Source organism: Heterocephalus glaber, unplaced genomic scaffold (assembly GCF_053883595.1).
Source record: "Heterocephalus glaber isolate CG9 unplaced genomic scaffold, H.glaber_assembly_v1.0 deba00001442, whole genome shotgun sequence".
In the NCBI taxonomy this organism is placed as follows: Eukaryota; Metazoa; Chordata; class Mammalia; order Rodentia; family Bathyergidae; genus Heterocephalus; species Heterocephalus glaber.
Window position 1 is genome coordinate 12,579,896 of NW_028258296.1, and position 23,398 is coordinate 12,603,293.

General features: G+C 37.9%; 1 protein-coding gene across 7 annotated transcripts in view; it reads left to right on the plus strand.

The window, feature by feature from the left end:
- St6galnac3 (ST6 N-acetylgalactosaminide alpha-2,6-sialyltransferase 3) overlaps positions 1-23,398 on the plus strand; it is a 523,837-nt gene that overhangs the window by 477,912 nt on the left and 22,527 nt on the right. The window contains exons 4-5 of one of the 7 annotated variants that reach the window (XR_015451935.1): positions 6,766-6,901; positions 9,445-9,608. The exons of 5 other annotated variants lie outside the window; for them this stretch is intronic. The gene's annotated coding sequence lies outside the window, so the exon portion shown is untranslated. The remainder of the gene's footprint in view (positions 1-6,765; positions 6,902-9,444; positions 9,609-23,398) is intronic. One more of the 7 variants, XR_015451934.1, reaches the window with a different exon arrangement.

A 23,398-nucleotide genomic window follows, 5' to 3' on the forward strand; every position in this document is an offset into this window, starting at 1 on the left:
TAGGAACAGGGATTCAAAAAAGGAAGTAAACCACATGTCCACCAGTGGCAATCTCTGAGGATCGCTGAGATTCGTGCAGAGCACATCCTCAGTAGCATAAGAAAGACCCCAGAGTGGAGGGGGCCCTCGTGTTGCCCGCCAGGGGCACATAAGAAACCCCTGGGTTGGCTTTGAACATGAACTGTGGGGGTGGCTTTCAGTGCCTACGAAGACCCTTTCATATGATCATAGTTGTAGCTCATGGAAAAATGTATTTTTTAGAGAGGTATAAAGAATGAAAAAAATACTAACAAATATTAAGCCATTAAAAATGAAGCTATTTCTATAAATACAGAGCTAATTTTTTCCCATTAAGTTTATTGGTACATTTTAGGTATAAAATAGTTACATTCATCATTGGGATCTTGTACCATTACATGAGTATCTTGGTTCCTATTTTTTTCCCTTCCCCTGCCCTCCCTTCACTCCCTCCACCCTTCCCTATTTGCAAAGACTTTGTTTCCATTTTTTCCTTTTCTCATATTTTTTCTTTTCCCTTCTTTCCTTTCCCCTACCCCTCCCACTTGCCCTGCACCTTTAGACCTTTTCTTCCTGTTACACAATATCAATTATACATTTTTGAAATTACAATATCAAGATCTAGGAGACATTACCACAGATTTTACAAAATTTAAAAGGATATAGAAAGCATATTTCAAAAATCTGTTTTGAAATAAATTTGACAACTTCTAAGAAGTACCTTGGAAGACAAATTAATGAAGCTAACTCTGGAGGAAATATAAAATTTGAATAGCTCCTATTAAAGAAAATATATTCCTAGCTTGAAAACCTACCTATATGACAACAGCAGGCTCATAAACATTTTAACTGATAAATTATATCAAACAATTAAAGCAGAAAAAAGAAGGAACACTTCTCCCCTCATTTTAGGAACACAACATTGTACTAATCCTAAAACTGGATAAAGATAATAGAAGAAAAAAGTATGAACATAGATAGAAATTTGCTTAACAAAACAAACTCTTAGAAGTCAGATCTGGCAGGTTGTAGAAAGTGGTTTTGTTATAGGGATGGCAGTGTTGGTTCAGCATTGGAAGATCCACCCCCAAAAGCCATCATTTTAACAGAGGAAAGGAAAAAGCCATATGATCCTGTCACTAGTTGGAGAAAAAGTATTGGACTAAATTCTACAGCTGTTCATGGTAAAAGCTATCAGGAGACTAGAAGTAGAACAAGACCTTCTCAACAGATTAAAGACATGTACTCCATACTTCCAGCGAGAACCCCTTATGTGAATGGAGAAGATACAATACTTTCTCCTTAAGGTGGGGAACAAGGGCAGATATGCTTACTCTTTATCTGTCCATTAAACTTTGAAACCTAGGCCCCACCAAAATAGTCTGGCAATTAAATGACACAAGTAGGATAGGATTGGCAAGGTAGAAGCAAAATCTTTATATGTAGATGAAATGATCATCTACAGAGAAAATACTAAGAAATCTCTAGGAGCCCCTAGAACTTGTATTTGAATTTAGCAGGATTAGAAAACACAAGGTATATATAAAAATTCAGGTCTGTATATACTTGCTATAAATGAAGAATTGGATATTGAAATTTAAAAGTTCTGTAGGAGTACAAAGGACCTAGAAAAGTTAAAAAAAAAACAAACAGTGTTGGAAGACATTTAGTACCTAATTTTAAGACTTCTTCTAAAGCTACAGTAATCAAGGCAATATTGGTGTGAGGAAAGACATATAGATCATTTGAATAAAACAGAATCTAGAAATAGAACCACACATATATGGTCCACTGAGTTTTGAAAGATTAATTAACATTAGCATTTTATAGAATATAAACTTCAAGAGCCGAGGAAGAGCTCGTGTTTTCAGCAAATGGCACTAGAACACCTGGTATCCGTATATAAAAAATTAACTTCAACCCTTTATTTCCATACATGAAAATAACTTGAAGGGATCTATGAACCTAAATATGAAAGCCTAAAAGTATAAAACTTTAAAAAGAAATTATAAGGGAAAATGTTTATGAATTCAGGGTAGGCAAGAACTACCTAGTATACAAAAGACTTGATGCATAAAAGAAAAAAATTGATAAATGAGATTCCATCAAAATTTAGAACTTTAAATGACATCATTAAAATGAAAAGTAGTCCTTAAACAGACCATATTTACAATGCATATAACCTATGACCAGAATATATAAAGAATTCTTAGAGCTCATTAATAGACAACCCAATTAAAAAGTAGACATAAGAAGATGATAAATAGCCAGTATAGCACAAGGAAAGGTGTGCAACTCTAGAATCAGAAAAATACTAATCAGTACAATAACAATTGAATTATACACTCATCAGGGAGATGAAGTTAAAAGTTTTAAAAGCCTTGTCATGACTTTTTCTTTTTGTTGGATTCTCCCCCTTTGTGTTTAATTTGTCACGCCCAGTGGATTCATTCTGCTGGGTTTCCTGGGGCTGTGATCCTCATTGTCTTTTCCTAGGGTATTGTCTAAAATTTTTTGGGAGTGCCAACTTGATATTCATGAAGTTTCTGAGGTGCTGTTTATCATGAAAGTATCTTATTTCTCCATCAATTTTGAAAGATAGTTTTGCAGGGTACATCAATCTGGGTTGGAGGCTGTTTTCCTTTAGGGCTTGAAATACACCACTCTAAGCTCTTCTTGCCTTGAGGGTTTGCATTGAGAAGTCTGCTGTGATTCTGATGGGCTTTCCTTTGTATGTGATTTGTTTCTTTTCTCTCACTGCTTGTAGAATTTTGTTCTTCTGTTGGATTTCTGGAATCCTAACTATTATATGCCTATGTGTAGATTTTTTTTTATTAAAGCTAGCTGGAGTCCTATATGCCTCACTTATCTGTATGTCAAGTTCTTTTCCCCTCCTTGGGAAGTTTTCTGCCATCACTTCTGGGAACAGTTTTTTTATGTCATCTGCACTCTCTCCTCTTTCTTCATTGACTCCAGTCAGTCTTATGTTAGTCTTCTTTGCCTCGTCTAGCAGCTGCTGGATTGATTTCTCATGTTCCTTTACAATTTTAAAGCAATTTTTCTTTTCTTGGTCACTAATTGCAATCTTTTATTCTATATCTGAAATTCTATCCTCACATTGGTTCATTCTGCTGCTCAGACTTTCGATGGACTTTTTAATCTCCTGGAAATCTGTTTGCATCTATTTTATGGATTCCATTTGTTTCCTATGTTGGGACTCCATCATGTTCCTCAGATCCTCTATTTTTTTATCTGTGTCCTCTCTAGATTTATTAATCATGTCTTGTACCATGAGCAAAATCTCTCCTGTTATCTGAGTAATTATTTCTGATTTCATTTTTCCCAGATCCTCTTTTGTTATCAGTTCAGAGAGCCCAGGTGGTTGAGTATCAGATTGTTCCATCTCGTTTCCCTTTGGGGTTGCTGTAGGTAATCAAGAAGTCTGTTTTTGAGTCTTGTTTATGTGTCTTCTCATTTCCACAGTGTGGGGTGTGCTTCTGGCACCCGCGCGGCTCACGTTCTCTGCCCTAGGAACTTGGGATGGTGGCAGAGGAGCAGGTTCTCTGCCCTAGGAACTTGGGATGGTGGTGGGAGAGCTTCCTTCTGGATGCTCCAGAGCTAATTTTTTAATGTAAAGACCTAACAGGAGCATCAGTCTGTATTACAAACGTGATATCCCATGATTTCCATCTGCAATATTATTCATTGTAAATAGAAAAGAAGAACACACCTCATCTACTCCACTCTGATGCTTATGTGCTGTTCTTAAGAAGAAAGATATTAGTCACTTATCTTAATACTTGACTTTTGCAACCTTCAAAATTACCAAAGATGTCCAATGCCTTCTTCTTACTTCTGAATTTCTGGAGAATCTGTATTGCCAAATTAAACTCTGTGATAAATTATTAGCTATGCTCTAATATAACCCCTCCCATAAGGAAAACCTCAATAACAATACATAGATGGGTGGATGGATGGGTGGATGGATAAATGCGCAGACATGCATGTGTACCTAGACAAGCAATGGAGAAATGTGCTCCTTTAGAGTCTTTGCTTCTTTTCTTTGATCCTCCTTGAATAAATTTTGATACCACTGAACTGGCCTAACGTACCTGTGCCACCACTGATCCTTGGATTAGTTTATGTGACCACATAATAAATATGTCTGGATAAATGAGAGAAAATAATACACCACTTCCCACCTGTCTCCCGCCTCCCAAGGAGCTCACAGTATAGGTCGTCAATACCAGATCGCATCGGGTGGTGTGGTCCTCCAGTATAAACCCAAACTTGCAAACTGATTACTCGAGAAACTCTAGGGCAGGAAATACAGCCTAGCCGCAGGGCAAAGCAGGCTCTCCTCTTGGCGGACAACTTGAAGAACCCATATGTCCTTGCAAGAGCCACCCCCTAGATCTGTGTTTAAGTGTAAGAGAATGAGCCTCACCTCAGACCGGTGTGGGAGCTGCCTGGGATCACTCTCTCCTGTAACAGCTCCACACGGACAGTTTCCAAGTTCACCGTGAGGATCATGCCAGTTAGAAGGAATCTCCACACCCCAGAAAGCCAAACACACTATGGCTTTGTATCATGTGTGTTTGGTTCTGCCAGCCCAGGTGCAACTTATCATCCAGTGCCATTTTCTCATAAGCAGTAGTGGTCTAGCAACATCATGGATGTTCTGTCTTATTAGGTTATTAGGTTAGAGTGCTAGAAAGTTAACTGAAGGTCAGATCCTTATGTAGAAGGAGAAAGGTTCTTTTGAAAGATGTGTATCACCATGTTTATTGCAGCACAGTTGGTAATAGCTAAAGCTTGGAAACAGCCCAATTGCCCGTCAACTGGAAGCTGGATAAAGAAGATGTAGGGTTTTTTTTTTATGAAATGGAGTACTACTCAGCCATAAAGATTGAGAAACTAGAGACATTTATAGCTAAATGGATCCACATTGAGGCCATACTCTTAAGTGAAATAAATAAGACACACATGTGTAAATACCGAATAGTTTCTCTAGTGTGAGAAACTGAAAGTGTAAATAAGGACTAAAATGTATAATAGGTAATGTGAAATAGGAAGAAAAGGTCTAAAGGGGTAGGGGAAGTGGGAGGGGTAGGGGAAAGGAAAGAAGGGAAAGGAAAAAAATATGAGAAAAAGGAAAAAATGGAAACAAAGTCTTTGTAAATAGGGAAGGGTGGAGGTGGTGAAAGGAGGGCTAGGAATGGGGAAAAAATAAGAACCAAGATGCATTATGTAAAGGTACAAGTTCCCAATGATGACTGTAACTGTATTGTATACCTAAAATGTACCAATAAACTTAATGAAAAGATGTGTATCAGCTTTCAAAACAGAAAATGAAGATTTTTTTAAAAGAAACTTTAAAAATGTTGAAGTTATCAGTGTCCAGTATATTGCAAACTGATGTGGTGTCCCACACCCATTTTCCCCTGTTAAGCATCTTACGTTAATTTTTATTTCTTATGATTAATGAACCAACATTTATTTATCACATTATTATTAATTAAAATCCATACTTTATTCAGATTACCTCAGTCTTTTTTAAAAGGGAGATTTTTATTTGTATTATATTTATGCTTAAACCATACACATTTTAAATGTTCAGGAAACCATTAAGATAATTTAATTGAGGCAGGAATCATTTTCACTCCTTAGAATTGCAAAGTCTTTAGCATGTAAGTCTTCAGGTCTTCATATTGATGTGTAATTTTCTAACTTCAGTCGGTAACTATCAATGGACATCAGACACAAGTGTCAATAATCAAATCCCAAATGCTCTGTTGTATATAGACATGTATATGTGTATATTCACCTTGACTCTTGATTCTCACACTGACTGCAGTTGTGTATATGAAAGTAAACTGGATACATAGAGTTCTGCTCCATCTCCTACCTTCCCCCAAAATAACCGCCCCTGGACTTGGGGCAAAAAGAATGCCCCACAGTTGACTGCTATGGGAAAGTAATTCCCAATCCTGTTGACATGGCTGGAGTGACCTGGGACATTTCCTCACACTCCTGGGACTCTGATCAACTGCCCCTTGTGGTTCCCTCTTGCCCACATTTTAAGAGCTCCCCAGGGTCCTCTAGCACTCAGTCAAGGCTGAGAACCACCGCACTGGAAAATACAGAGCTTATCTTTTCAGTTCAGATAAACATGAAATGTGGGCCTTGTTTATCGCCACAAAGTCGGGAGGATGCCGGGAACGTTCCTCAAAGACCTTAGCTGTAGCTTTTGTTTCCACTTTGCTGCCCAAGCAGAATTAATTACTTCCTCATTTATAACTTATTCATGCCTCTTTTATTTTACTTATGTGGAATTGTAATGATTCTGCATTGCCTGTCTCCCCAATTAGTCAGCTCCTGAGATAGAGACCATGTCCTGTTTGTGCGAGGAAGCCTCAGCTTGAACCCCAATTCCTCAGTAGGTGTCCCAGGAAGGGAGTGAGCAGAAATCTGAAAAAGATATAAAGGATAATTTAGTATTAACTGAAAACATCTTCTCGGACAAATACTTCTAACTCTGAAGTATTCAATAAAGTCAAATTTGGACTTTTATTATTACTGATATTTATCAGAAATATGACAACTATCAAATGTTTTCTTGAAATAATTTAGCCCAGCTAATCATTTCTGGATATAAAGCCATGTATAATGCAATAAGGGATGACTCGTACCATTAGCTGTTATGCAGTTAAAATAGCACCACTCAGACCCTTGTCTGTCTTTCAGATGTCAGGACTTGTGTTGCGCCGTTGCTGTCCACAGATGGTACCCTTGGCCCACTGTCCTCGTCTGGATTCCACACATACACAGAGACGCGAGATGCTGTTCATTTCTTTACACCCCGATTCAGCTTTAAATGAAGGTGTTTATATTTGTGAGCCCATAATTATCCTTGAGTTTATTTTAAGAGATGTTTTTAAAGGTTTCATTTTTCCCTTCTCACTGAGTACTGGTGTGTTTCACCAAGATTTACTAGTGTGAAAGATTTCTGAGGACACTAATAAAGGGTAAAATCCATAGTTTAGTCTGCTATTAGAGCATAAAGCAGAAGGTGCCAAGCAGCTCCTCCCTGCTTGGTTCCCCCTCAGTGCACGTGGGAGGCCTGCCACTCACTTATCCAGAGTTCCCGGGAGGAGGGAGAAGCCCAACAGAGTCCTGGTAAGCCACGTCCTCCCTTCTGAACAGCCAGACACTTCAATCGTCTTATTTATTTACTCGGTGAATATGTGTTGCCTGTTTTCCACAGCTGGGCTGGGCCAAGTACAGTGGTGGTGGGTTTCTTTCCCTTTCTGTTAGGAAGCTATGACCACACAGTAATTGAAGGTTCTCCCACACACAGCCCAGACATACACACTATGCATGGATGTTTGTGTCCCCCCAAATCCACACACAGAAATTCTGACCCCGAAGGTAAGGAGGCAAGGCCTTGGAAGACAATTAGGTCATGAGAACAGGGAGCCCTCATGAAAGGCATTCATTCGTGCCCTTATCAAGGGAGCACATGGAAAAACCCTGCCCTTGCTGCCCTGTAGAAGAACATCAGCCAGCTAGGAGCAAGAGGGCCTCACCAGACCCCAAATTTGCTGGTATCTTGCTTGTGCATACAGAATTGTCAGAAATAAATTTCTGTTATCTATAAACCATCCAGTCTATGCAGTTATAGGAGCCTGAATAAACCAAGACAACACACATGTGTCCTTGAACACACACACTCACACACACAAATGACTTTACCTCACTTCTGCCATACAGAACATATAGACGGCCATTTGTTTGGTTTCTTTCCCAGAGGACAAGACATCAAAACGATCATATTTGTCTTTTCATGACACTTCCTAAGTTGTGAAATATGTTTGTCTCCAACGCTCTGTGTCTCTCTCTGCACAGGATCCCGGAAAGCTCCAGGATCCCATGCCTGAAAGCCTCTCCCACACACATGGTCTCTCACTGCACACTGTGCTTTACAAGCAGATCACATGTCTGTCACTGCCCCCCGTACCTCCCATGCAAGCTTATTTGTCCTTTCTACCATTTCCTTAAAGCTTCTTTAGAGCATGATTCATCTAATGATTGCCAGAAGATAAAAATAAACGCAAAATAGCATGTGCTATTTTGAAAGCCCTGTTCTAAGTGCTGTAGATAAAATCCATCTCATCTTCACAATAGCCTTGGATAGCTATTTATTATTATAATACCTATTTTCAAATGAAGAAACCATGCCCACACAACTAGGAAGGGGTAGAGCTGAGACTCGAGCCCGGGTGGGCTGGTCCAAAGCCTGTGCTAACCCAGCTGACTTTCCCAGATGACAAAGGAACAGGGGAGTTTTGAAACATTAATGCTTAATGTACTAAAATGCACCTGGGAATGCAGCCTTCTAGTGAACGAGAGGTCAGTGCTAGCCACCCTCATGATATCACAGCCATGAATGGACCATTTCCTCCTTCTGTGTGTAGATACTGGAGATCCTGCAGAACCGTAAGGAATGTTTCCTATTCTGTATCTACCTAAGTGGCTTAGCAACAGAACTTTGACAGGGAATGTTTCAATTGCTTTGATCACTTTGTAGCAAGCATTTAGGTAACAACTTGAAAATTTCTATGATGGTGAAAAGGACCAAATTGGCAGAGAAACCTAAGAGAGTCTTGTAGATTACTTCTACCCTCAAGCGATGTGAGAATAGTCATGTGTTTCCCATGAGCCCAAGACAGGCTCACAAGCAGTTGAGAAAGCACAAGATGTAGAGTCTCCCTGCTGTGAGTTACCGGGATCAAGACCAGAGACCCAGGGAGAACACGGATATGTGCGTGTTTGCCAGCATGAACATGACGGTGACCGAGAGCCATGTCCTACCACAAAAACCCACAAGAACAAACATGCAGCTCTGAGAATGAGGGGGGAGGAGGAGAACCTGAGTTGACTGACAAGACCCTGAGTCTCTTGGGATCACATTTGTGCCACAAATGGATCTTCAAAATAAAAACAAAGGGAGGTATGTCTTAGATATCTGATCCTATGTCCTGAGCTTCAGCCATATTGTGCCTTAACCTGGGAATACCCTAGCATGGTTTGAGAAGGATGGAGAAGCAGAAATGGCTTTGCTTGCAAAAACTGAAACTGGCAGGGCTCCCTCTGATCACTGTGGGCACGATTTATGGCTGGCGGACCTAGGCGGGGTTCTTTAACTTTCTCTTCAGAGTTTTGGTGAGCAAAAGTACTCTGTTTTGAAGAAAGGTAATTCTCAAATAACATATGCCAATAAGAAAAAGAGAGTACCTCTGTTTTTCAACTTCAAAGTATCACCTTACAAGGGTTGTGTTTAAATTTTTTTAATGTATTACAATAAAAGACATATTGCTATTCATCCCTCTCAGTTCGAATACATTTGTCCCATTATTCTTGCAGCTTTCTGAAGCAGTTCTGGAAGTCCTCTCTAGGAGATGTGATCAAGATTACAATGACTCTGCTGCCCAGGGCAGCAGGTTCCTGAGTGTCCTCACCTGCCTTATTCTCCAGATCTGGCACCATCCAACTTCTGGCTCTTCCCCAAAGTGAAAATGACCAGAAAGGTAAAAGCTCTGAGTCAGTTCAGAGCATCAAAGTAGCCACAATAGTGCAACCAAAGACTCCCATTAAGAGGGCTTCCAGAACAGCTTCAGAAAGTGGCAAGAATGGTTGGATAAGTGTATTCAAAGCTGCGGGGAGGACTTTGAGGGTGATTAATGACAATGTGTCTTTTACTGTAAAACTTTTTTTTTTCATTTAAACACTTGCTGCAGTTTTCAATCGTATTTCATAGATTGCCGTTTGGAAAAAAGTATAAAAATTGTTTATTTGAATTTAAGCAAGTGGACCTTTGAGGGTTTTTGAAAACTCAAACTCTTAGAGGGGTTTGTCATTTTTTTTATTTTATTGGCACATTTTAGGTATACAACATAATGACATTCATCATTGGAGATTTGTACCTTTACATAATCTCTCTTGGTTCTTATTTTTTCCCCATTTCCCTGCCCTCCCTTCAACCCCTCCATCCCTCCCTATTTACAAAGACTTTGCTTCCATTTTTACATTTTCTCATATTAATTCCATTCCCTTCTTTCCTTTCCCCTATACCTCCTACTTCCCCTTCCACTTTGCCCTTTTCTTCCTATTTCACATTATGTATTATACCTTTTAGTCCTTATTTACACTTTCAGTTTCTCACACTAGAGAAACTATTCGGTATTTACACATGTGTGTCCTATTTACTTCACTTAAGAGTTTCACCTCAATGTACATCCATTTAGCTATAAATGTCTCTAATTTGTCATTCTTTATGGATGGGTAGTACTCCATTTTATAAAAAAAAACAAAACAAAAACACATTGTCTTTATCCAGGCTCCAGTTGATGGGCAATTAGGCTGCTTCCAAGTTTTAGCTATTACAAATTGTGCTGCTACGAACACAGGTACAATCCCCAACTTGAAACTATACTGCAAAGCTACTGTGATAAAAACAGCATGGTACTGGCAAAGAAACAGACCTGAGGACCAATGGAACAGATTAGAAGATGCAGAAACAACTCCAGACACACTCAGCCACCTCATCTTTCACAAAGGAGCCAGACACCCTCACTGGAGGAAAGATAGCCTCTTTAATAAATGGTGCTGGAAAAATTGGGTTTCAATTTGCCGAAGATTAAAACTAGACCTATATCTCTTACCATGCACTAAACTAAAATTGAATGGATTAAAGATCTAAATATTAAAACAGAAACCCTGAACTGGCTGGAACAGAGGTTAGGTAGAACCCTTGAAGACACTGGTGTAGGAAAAGATTTTATGAACAAAACCTCAGTTGCCCGTGAACTAGCACAAACAATCAACAAGTGGGATCTCTTACTAGAAAGCTTCTGCACAGCAAGAGAAACCAGCAACTGTGTGGAGAGACAACCCACAATCTGGGAAAAAAATCTTCACCTGCTTTTCCTAGACAAAGGTCTACTATCTAGAATCTATAAAGAACTTAAAAAAATCAGACCTCCCCAAATTTAAAGACCAAAAATGGACATCTGAAATGAACAGACATTTCTCAGATGAAGAGGCTTGGCATTTTTTAATTGTCATTTAACTAATGAAGAAACTAAACTCAAAAAATCAATTTGCTCAGATAGCAAAGCTGAGATTGGATCTGGAGTTCGTGTTCTCTCTTCCTAATGCGACACTTTCACTCATATACGTACTCTTTGTCCTGTCTGGCATGCCTCTTCTCCACCCGCCCCAGATTTTAGTCATCCAGCCTCAGTTCACATGCACATAACTATCTTAGTCCATTTCAGGTGTTGAAACAAAAAATACTCCAGACCAGGTAGCTTAAACAACAGAAGTGTATCCCTGTAGTGGAGGCCGGGAAGTCCAAGGTTACATCTTTCAGATTCTGTGTGCAAGGCTTTTTCCTGGTGCATAGAAGGCATCTTTCAACTGAGTCCTGAAGCAACTGATGAGCTCTCTGCAATATCTTTTATAGGACACTAATTCCATTCATGAAGCCTCCACCCTCATGATCAAATCACCTCCCACAGGCCCCACTTCAGACACCATGACATCAGGGATCAGGTTTCAACACATGAATTTGGGAGGGGGGAATGCAAACATTCAGTCTATAGTGAAAATCAAATGCTTTCCCAACCAAGATGGCAGATTCTTTTGGAGCAGGGGCCAGTCAGGCTCCAAGACAGTAGGGATCCCACACATGTGTCTACTTCTGTCCCCCAACACTGTTGAACTGTCCCCAGAGGCCAACAGAAGTATTGGAGTCCAGCTGACAAGTACAATTGTAGTTTGCAAAGTGTCACTTACAGATTCAGAAGTTAAACCAGTAGTGAAGCCTTGCAAAAGAAATATGAATTCTAATCCCATTTCTGTCTTCCCAGTTCAGAAAACCTTTTTATATCTATTTCAGTGTATTCAATGATGGGAAAAAGCCAAATACCTTTTCAAACTCCCACTAATCCTTCTACTGGTCTCTTCCACACTCAGGCGTCAGCTGTGTTTATAGACAAGCACACATTCCTACCACAAATGTTTCACAGGTTAAAAAATAAATGCTAAGGCTCTGTTAGACAGAGACAGGTTCCTTTTTACTAAGTGTTTAAGTGAGAAATGACTGGAGCATTTCTTCAGTAATACCAATGTCTACCTGTATTTCTTCCCAGACCTATACAAAAATGACTTTCTCAGAAAAATGTGTGGCATCTAAACACAATGTATCTAACTAATTCTCCTTGTATTTCATAGAGAGAAAACAATTTGATAAAACCTCAGTGCTGAAATACTTACTTTCAAAAGTAATCCAACTTTATTAGTATTATGTGCTTCTGGGGTTTTCTTCATTGTTATAGGTTCATTTCATTGCTTTTTTTCTTAGGGGTATTTATGATTGTTTATTTTCATAAACTTGATAGAAGAAATACCATTAATATTTCTCATTTATTTTTCATTAGCTGTTCACATTAAAATAAATTATCTTTTATAATTTTCTTGTGCATACAAATAATTGAAAGGTTTATATACAATTTCGTGATTATTTTTCAGCTTTAGAGTATGGGTTTATTGTAAAGAACTATGATAAAACTTTCATTATGAAAAGGAACTAAGTGCTATATCTACATGTAAAAAATACACTTCAATTTAGAGGGATGAATTACTTGGACTATCCAAGCAATTATGATAAATTGGTTGTTTGATTATTTTATTACTCCCATCATTTTTTAGCCCATTTTCATGGGAGGGAGAATTGTTGCTTAATAAATACAGATAAATTCTTCCATTCCCCATCACATTTTATTATTTGATGATTAATATCAATGAGATTATGATCATTAACACATATTTTCAGAACATACAATTTTATATCCTATGTGTATTGTTTATTCTCTGAAGTTGGAAAACTGATCGATAAGAGAGAAATAGGTAGTTATTAAAATCTATTCTAGAACAAAGGACATTTTTGTGGTAGATGTTTAGACTGAATGTTTGTGCATCTTCAAGATTCTTATGATAAAATCCTGCCCCCAATGTGGTGGTGTTAGAAGGTAGGGCTTGGGGAGATAATTAGGATTCCATGAACTCACAAGGGTAGAGCCACATAATTGGAATTAATGCACTAATTAAAGTGGAGAGCTTAGTTCCCGCTCTGCTGTCTGGCATATGAAGATACAATAAGTTGGCAGTCTACACGCAAAAGAGGGTCTTCACCCAAACTCAACTAGGCTGGCACCTTGATCTCAAACTTTTAGCCTCCAGTGCTATGAGAAATACATTTCTGTTGTTTATAAGATGCCCAATTAATGGTATTTTTGTTACAGCAGTCTGAACTTAGACAGACTAGTCTAAATGGGGTCACATTCGCCTTTCTCAAATGAAGAGTCATATTTCAATTCCACCCCCATGTTCGGACCGATCTCCTCTGAGAATCTGCTTTCTCCTGGGCACTAGGGACACAAACACCAATGAGACAGGATCCGTGCTCATTTTCCTCTGTTCTTTCCCCTCTAAAAAACCTGGATCTGAGTGCATACCAGTCTCTGTCTCATCCAGTATATAAATCTGTTCTGAATATCTGACTACTTCAGTTCTATGCATGCACTGTGCTGTGTCTTCAAGATGTCTATCTCATACATTTTAAAGCATGTCGAGGTTATTACAAAATAAATGCATTAAAGCAATATTTTTGCCAGCTTTCAACTTATGAATATGGATTGATTTTAATAATTAGATTAGAATGCCACTTCAGAAGCCATTTATCTAATGTATATTTCCAAATGCCATTTCACTGAAAATTTTCCTGGAAATAGTCATCTATACAATAGACAAGATGTATTAATGCCAAGATTCCACCTCAAACATCTTCTCTTTCAGGAAAAAGGCTCTTGCATTTCTTTTGGCTTTTTATTTTCTAGTATGCTTTGGAATCAAACTGGAAAAATAGTAAGAAATAAAATGAATAAGGTAATTTGAGGGAAGTATACAGTTATTTTTAGATCAATAAAGGAATTCAGGACATTGGGTCTCAGTTTAGCAAGTTATTACATATTTAAATAATTCAGGAAGCAATAGCAATTTATAATTCAAAGTTGAAAGAGAAAAATAAAAACAAAATTAAATTAGAAGATAAAGAAAACAAATTTACACATATACAACTACCATCACGTGCTGGCATGAAGCTTGGTCAAACAATTTTGTATTTAACCCTCATGACAATTCGAATGAGGCAGGGATAATTATTCTCATTTTCAAGGACATTGGCTGAAAGAATCTCTTTGTCTGTTTCCCAAGACTGAAACAGCCAGTCAGTGGCAAGCCAGGATTCAAGCCTACCTCTTGTAGGTGGAGTGAAACCATTTGGAATCCATGCTCTAGAGAGTGAGGAGGAAGAAGCTAGGGATGATGAATGGGCAAGGGAATAAAGAGGTTAGGACAAGAGGTGCTGAAAGGAGCCAGTGCAGTGTCACCTGCTGAGTAGAGAGAGTGAAGATTGGAGAGATTTCCAGTGAGTAAAAGGGAGTGGAGGATCTGGACATGATGGGAGGTATCCTGTTACCCATCTGAGTGAAAACAGGTAACAAATACCAAAAAATTCAGAGAAGGTGAGGAAGAAAAAGAGGAAGACATTTCAGAGACTTTTAAGGAGCCTGTCATTGCTTTGTAAAGAGAGGAGTTCATCGTAAAGGGAGGATGTTGATGGGGCTTCAGGAAAGAGAAAAGGATTTGAGAAAAATGAGAGAGAGAGAGAGAGACAGAGAGAGCCTTTTCTGTAGACACTGTGGCTAAGGATGGCTCACATGTGTGGAAGTTTGGTGGTCAGTGCACCAGAGTGACCAGAGGGGAACATGTCACCAGAAAGGCAGAACTGGAGATGAGTTTGGGGGAAAACAAAGCAACACCCATGTGCACAGAAGGAAATCCTGTTTGAGGGTAGGTGACAAAAAGCATTCAAGTAGATAAATCTAAGGAGAGACCAGGAAGGAGACTAGGACAGGAAAGACACAAAAGTGGACTTGAAACCTCCCAAACCATTTTGTTTATAGGTGGCTAGCATGAATAATATTAAGTTGGTTGAGACCATATTTTTAATCAATTATAAATCATATATCAAAAGCACAAGCTTAAGCATTACGTGCTTTCTCTTATGTGAGAAACTCAAATTACAGCTAAAGAGCAAAATAAAAGATAGATAATAAGAAGTAGGAAGGTAAATATTTCTCAAACAGGAAGGGGATGAAGAGATAGAGGGGAGAGGGAAGGGAACAAGAGGATGCAAAAAGGAACTGAGATGTGCTGTGTACATGTAAGGGCTCCACACAAGGAGTGTAAACATTATATACTGCAAACAGGCACTAATAAAAAGTTTTTAAAAATTAAAAATTTAAAGTAGATGTGTGGTTAAAAAGGTAATATTAAGTTCATTAAAAAACACATTTGTGACTTTCAGTTGTAATACAAGCAAAGGTCATAAGGCTTTTTAAAAAAAATCTTACACAACGTATATGTGTACAAAACATCACATCATGCCATATCCTAAAAATCTGTGTAGTTACTATGTGTCAGTTTAACACAAAACTTTCCTAAAATCTTAAATTTAACACCAGATTGAGCATAGATTTCTTAAAATCAGCCCCCAAGCAAAAATCATAAAAGACTGATACATATGGTTATTTTTATTAATTTATTATGTTATTAATTTATCTTTTTATTTTAATTTAATTTATTTAATTAATATTCAATTAAAATGTAAACTTTCAAAGAAAGAAAGTTAAAAAAAGCAAGCCATAGTGGGCAAAGATATTCATAGCACATACAAATGGGAGCAGCATAAAGCACTCCCAAGGAACTATTAAGGAAAAGACAAATAATCTGTTGGAAAAAATAAGCAATAAGCTGAACAGGCATTTCACAGAAGGAGAAACATGAATAGCTAATAAACCTGTAAAAATATTCTCAACCTCATTAGTAAGCAGGGCAATGCAAATGCAAACCAAAATTAAATATCATTTTACACCCACCAGATTGGCAAAAATTTTAAAGTCTGAAAATACACATACTACTGAAGAGGAAGAGCAGCAGGAGTTCTCCTATGCTGTTGATCCAAGTATAAATTGGTTCCCGTCCCTAGGAAAACAATTATCTTGCAATTGAACATTTGCTTACCTTTCCACCTAACAGTTCTACTCCTAGCTATTTCTCTAGAGAAACACTAGTACAGGTGTGTGAGTGTTCATAGTGGTAATGTTTATAAGAGGAAAAAGAAAACTGAAAGCATCTCAGATATTCATTGACAGAAGAATAGGTAAATAAAAGGTTATGTATTCATACATGGATTTTACTGTTGCTAAAAATTGAATGAACTATAGTCACAAGCATTAGTGGAGATGAATCTCACAAACAAAATGTTGAATAAAAAAACAAGAATTTATGCAAAATCGTCACATTTGGGTAAAGATAAAAACTCATAAAACCAAATAATATTTTGTTCATGGACATATTCATGTATAGTAAAACTACTGAAGAAAAATAAATGAGCAATCCAAAAACTAAAATAATGATTACTTCTTCCAGGGAGATGAGATAGGAACTTAAGTGTTTGAATTGATCATGTTCTATTTCTTAAGCTTGGTGGTTTATTATTCTACAGACCTATGAACACATTATCTATGGTCCTTTATATGTATGAAATATTTTACAATAATAACAAATGTAGATCTGGGCAAAAATCAAATGGGAAATGAAAAGCCAAGTGCATAAATGAAAACTTGATGTTGGTCTACGTACATACAGTTGTTTCTTCGAGTGTATAAATCTTTATGACTCTCACTCTGAACTAAAGAAAGAATTGGCTGGGTCTGGCATAGTTATAGTTCTTTGAAAGTCTGGTTGAATATTTGAATAAGGAGAAAAAAATCAACTCAGTGTTTCATTTTTAATAGGTAAGAAGTATTTTATAATAGTGAATCTGTCAATTTAAATTCTTGACGTAAAGAACCCAAGATTATCCAAACAGTAATTTAGCATTTTCCAGGCCATGTTCTATGCAACGCCAAATGTTAAAGTTGCTATAATCAAATATGTTCAGGAAACGCTGGAAACTGTACTTAGTAAGCACCTAATCTGCTTGCTGTATTATTTTTTTCCTATTTAAAAAACTAATGAAAACAAATGCTCTGTGAGAAATGGAGTCTATACATGTAATCTCTAACAAGTCGAGAAGAACTAGGCGTCAAGTGACATTTCTATCTACGCTTTTTCTGTCTCTCTCTTTGACCTCTTGGCCTTTGTTCACGTATCATATGCTTGTATTCCCCAAAGATCCATGTCAGTCCTTTTCTCATCTTGATCTCTACTTCTCAGCTCTATGCATAATCTGATCATATCAAGGTCTCTGTATCCAGACTGGACTTTTCCAGATTCATATTCTAAGTTCATCTTGGAATTTCCCAAGCTATGATCCCAGAGGCATCTCAGATTTAACACCAGTCTCTATTATCTCATAACCTAAAATGACTTGGCTTCTGGCTTCTCCATTTGCAGTATGGTGTCATCATCCTACCAAGTTTTCAAAACAGGAATAACTTCAGTCATATTTTGTGTGTGGCATCTTCTGGCATCCATTTTGAATTTTTCTGGAATGTTCTGTAACTTTGGCATCTCTTCTTTCTAATCCTTTTTCACACATTACTCTCCATCTTTATTATATGTCAGTTGGGCTTTCTATCTTGTCAGTCTATCACCAGTATTTCCCAAGTGTGGTTCGTAATACACATACATCATCATAAAACTCTAATCATGTTATTCCCTGTTAACATAAAAACATGTTATTTCTTCTCTTATGGAGAGTCTGGCTCTCCATAGCTAAAGGATACAATCCAAACACTTTTGTGCCGTCCAACATTTCAAATTCTATCTCTGGCCTCATTTCCTGCAACTCCATCATATTTACTCTGTGTTGTGATTGTATTAAATTCCTCACCACCTCTGGATTGTAGCAGTGTGACTTCTCTGTCTTTTAATCATCTCCTCATCCCTCTGTTGGGAATGTTCTATCTTTGTTCATTCAAAATGCAAACGCATACTCACACTTTGATAACTTTAAATATCATTCTGTCCAAAATAAATACATAAATAAATAAAACCTTCTGCAACATACCCAAATGCATCTAAAGGAAATAAAAAGGGTTTCTCTATACTTACAACACTTTTTCTATCACTAAATATGTGATATTTTTCAAACACATAACTAATTTTTTGATACCAGCTGGGCACCCTATAATGCTGTTCAACTCTGACACTAATTAGTGCAGCCCCAGAGGTTAAAGGCTTATTCCTACCAGACAGAGACACCAGTTATAAGTCCACACCTCTTGTACTTCTGACCAAGCATCCATAAATTGGGTTTCCTATTCCTCCTGGGGTTTGATAATTTGCTAGAATGGCTCACAGAACCGGAGAAAACAGTTTGCATACTATTACTCATTTATAATGAAAGGTAGAACTCAGGAAAAGCCAAAGGAAGAGATGCCTAGGGCAAGATATGTGAAAAGGGCATAGAGCAGTGATGGCAAATGTTTTAGAGATTGAGTGCCAAACTGAAACTCAAAATCCACTTCTTTATCACCCTGCAACTGAACCTGAATATTGAGGTTTTAGTTTAGGAAAAACAACTCTACACTAACATCTTCTGTCTTAAAAAGAGAAACACAGAAACACACATCCCATTGGTTGGCCATCACTGGCATAGAGTTTCCATTGTCCTAGTAGCTGCTGGACCCCTTTGTGTAAAGGTTTTATAGTGGTTGGATTATGTAGGCACGGTGGATTAAATCATTGCTCATTGGTGACTGAACCTGATATTGTGCTCCTTATGATCATTTCCAACACTCTAACCACTAATTGGTTCCTCTGGCAACCAGCCCCCATCCTAAATCTGTCTGAGGACCTCAGCCACCAGTTACCTCATTAACACGCAAAAAGGCACTCATGCCACTCTGGAGATTCCACGAACTTTAGAAACTCTCATGTCAGGCACCAGGGACTAAGACCAAACACTACAGCAATGCCTTGGTTCACCACACTTCTGTTCAGGAACAATTCAGTTCACAAACAGAAGTGTTCAGCAATATTTTGCTTCCATTGGCGAACTCCGCCATCAATCAAGGAACATGACCTCGGCCATCTTCCCACAAGAACATGCACGCAGCCATCTTCCAAGAATCATGGAACAAATTAAGTTTGTGTCCCAAGGTACTACTGTATTATAACAAAAGATGCTCCTATTCCTACTGGCAGGGAACTACAAGGGTATTAAGAACTCTGTGCCAGAACTGAGGACAAAACCCAAACACTCATCTCTTATTACATCACAGCATTGTTCTGGAGCAACGTAACCAAAACCGTGGTGGAATCTTGGCAGAATACAAACAGGATTTCAAGCCACACCTGTTCCCAGCCTCCCTCCTGACCCAGTGCCTATGTGTGGGGGTCGCCATACACAGCCATAATCTGTGGCTATGATTGTGACTCACCATCATACACCTTATATGCCCATCACTGCCAATTCAATGTAGCATTTGCTGGACTCCCCTTGGCCACCAGGCTGTGGCTGAGCAACACTCGACTAACTCACTGAGTTGGCAGAAATGGGAGTTTTCATAAGCTTGTGGTCGACTCCAAAGTTTTAGAGCCCTGCATCACATAAAGTACAATTTCATTACAAACAAAACAAATCCATCCCACTCCAAATAAAGTATCCTAAATACAGGAACTGAAAGTATGAACATAATGATATGAAGAAAAATGACAGTCACATATAAAATTAGTTCAATTGTCCAATGAATTTAGGAAATATTTAGAATAAGAGGAGGAGACAAATTTGGTATTTATCTAATCAACAAATATTTATTTAGCCTCTTTTATGTGATGAGTATTACTGTAGATCTTGGGGAAAGACAACCTAACCAAACAAATGATCCTCACTGAATTTGCAATGTAATGAGAGGAGAGAGACAATATACTTTAAAGAATTTCTAGTATGTCAGTTGGTAATAAATTCTATAAAGTGAAATTAGAGGAGAAGTCTAGGGAGTGATATCTGATGGAGGGTGGTTGAGAACTTGCTGAGCAGCACTGGCCAGAGTAAAACCAAAGGCCAGAGCTGAAAATGTGTTTGTGAGTGTGCGTATGGCCATTCTGCCTGGGTATGTCTTTTCCAAACATTTTAACAGAGCAATTTTTACGTTAAAATCATGAATCCATCAAATCCCATATGTGATCAAGCACCCCTTTCCTGAATGATTATTTGTGAAACCTGTGGAATTTTGATCAGAAATGATATGGTGTTCCTTATTGGAATGACTGATGTGGTAAATGAAATGGATATGGACTCTATCAAAAATGTTTGCCAGAAAACACTTTTCCACAGGCTGGTCCATGAAAAAAAAATTATGGGAGGGTGATTTTTGACCAAATAATTTGAGGAAATGATACAAAGGACATTCTCTTCTTATAAATTCATTAGCTCTGTAGTATATGAAAGATGTCGAGAAGTTCAGCAGTCAAGAAATTCAGGTAATTTTGTTGGACTCTTCATTTCTAAGCATTGCTTGTTTCCTTCTCCTTCATATAACACTTATTAGCATCCCTTTGACTTAGAGTTCAATCTAACACACTTGGAAAGTGTTTTATTAATAGCTCTCCTTATATTAAATTATTCTTGCTTTCCTGGAATAGACAGTGCTTGGCCATAGAGCATGGCCTTTTAATTTAGTGCTAAGATCAGCTTTTAATTGAGGATTTTTGAGTCTATAATTATAAATGGGATTGTACTGCCATTTTTTGCCTCTTTCCCCCTTTTGGCTCTTTCTTCAATTTTATTATTCAATGTGATGAAGGTTGGTAATATCAATTGGGAAATGCTCCATATTTTTCTGGGCTCTGGAACAATTTATGCATCATGGGAATTATCACAGGATTTTATTTTCTCAATTTAAAATATTTTCTATAAAATAGCCAAGGGAGAAATGAACCCAAACACAGTGCTAACTGGTTGTCAGGGAGCTTGTAATTAAATTCCCCTGTTAGCTTTATTTTCTTTACTGATGAGGCTTCAAGTGTTTCCATTTTTCCTCACTATGGGTAAACACGATTGCTCTTTGCTCCAGAGGGTTAACGGTGCAGACAGCCTATTCTGCTTAGAAGCAATAACTCTTTGCTCCTGTCACTCCACTTCACTGTGGAGCAGGGAAGCATCAAAGTCAGGTCAGGGAAGCAGAAAATGATAGAAACCCAGGCAAGAGAATCAAACTTCTCCATGGGCATGTTGTCCCCAATACTGAGAACAAAGTGAGGTGACAGATATGAAGGCCTGGAGGGAGGGAGGCCCAGAACTAGGTGTCTTGTGGGGTCTAGAATCCCAAGAAAAGGATGAAAGAATATCAATCCTGTTTTCAAAACACTTTCTTTGAAGCAGCATTGAGGGGATGTTGGATATTTATGGTCTCTAAGGGGAGAGATGGGTGTTAAGACCATTTTGAGACCAATTCTTCTCCAAGTCACAGAGCTAAGTGTTATAGACAAAATACTTCACGGATCTCCTAAGGGGCCTAGGCATAAAAACATACAAAAATGTTCTGATGCTATCTTTTCTTTGTTGATGTAGGAATTACTTAGCACTAAAAAGTGAAAGACATGAGCTATGCCATGCCAGATGCCTGGTAGGCACCTTGCTAGTTGCATGGTGCTTACAGAGCAAGGGCGTGGTGATTGTTAGGCAAATGCATGTGTTGTCAACTCCTGATTTGTGCAATAGATGTGCTCCGAAAACATGGGGTATAAATGAAATCGAGAGAACTAAATCCTGTTTTACAAAGAGTATGTATATGTGTGCATGGGTAAAATCAGTCTTTAAGCAATAAGTATGTGTTTCAATGCATTTTTAGTTGGTGTGTTTCTTAGAACTGGAACTTTTACGTTCACCTCTTCTTATTATACCACTCTCAAGATATAAGAATGGTTTCAGATGTTTCAACACATTACATTTTGAATATTAATTCATTTATATGAATAATTATTTTCTAAATAATCTAATAAGTATTTATTTTCTCTGTTTCTTTGTATGCTGGAAAACCTAAAAATCAAAATAATGTACCTCTGTCTAAAACACAATCACACATGAAACCATTCTTCAATCAAATACCGGATGTATTTATTTTGAGACAAAAGGAAGAAACTATTCATATTCCCTGCTCAGATGTCCCTGAGTTATTCTCTGTAATGTGATGAATGAAAGCCAAAAAATGAGAAAACTGTATGTTAAAGGAATATAATGGCAATCAATAGGAAATTGGTTCCTTCTTTCCATACTTCTCCACTCTCTCTTCCAATAAGCATATTCATCCAGGTGAATTGCTGGGAGAAACTAATAGTCCATTCATCCATCCAAGGATCTTTTCACTTAATAGCTCTGGGCCTGTGTTTAGCATGCTTATTAAATACAATGCTTCTCTTGTCTTGTGCAAATTAATAATCAAAATAATCAAAGAAAGTTTTTGCGACATGTTACAATACAAAATCAGATTTTGAATGACTTCAGTACTTTACCAACTCTGGGTTCTTTGAAGTTCCTTGATTATCACAAAGCTAAAAATCATTCCTTACCCTTGATTACAGAAAAATCTGATTTTTCTCTTGCACTGCCTTCTCGAAAGAAATGATGTAGGAAAGTGCCACGATGAATTCTCGAGGCTGAATCAAACAATATTGATTTTGTGTCTAACCCAGCATGTAGTTTCTCGGTTCCAACACCTCATCTGGAAATACATACAGGCTGTTTCCACAATAAAGTCACCTGTGACCACAGAAAATTATTGGGTAAGGAAATGGGGAAACATCTTTATAGTATTTCTTTGCTGTTTTTCTTTCTTTTAAAAATTTTTAAATTCTTTTCCCATCTTCCATTTTTGTGATTTTAAAAGACATGTTAAAACTGCACAGGGACATCTTGGGAGATGATGATGGCCCCCTGGGACCAAATTCACCACTGTCACCAGGCCGACCACCACCTCTTTCCCAGTTAAAGGTGACCATAGATTCCACAGAGGTACCATCATGGGTGGAGATACTAATCTAAGGCCTGTCCAAGCTGTGACGTTACCAGATGGGCATGGTATCAAGATGAAGAAAGAATTGACAGGACTCCATAGCTAACGGCATGAAGGATCTGGAAGAGGGAAAAGTCAAAGGCGGCATCCATATCCTGTAAGACAATGATGCTACCATCAAACTGATGAGATAAGAAAATAAAATAGTCCAAGTTCAGGAGCAGGAGTCA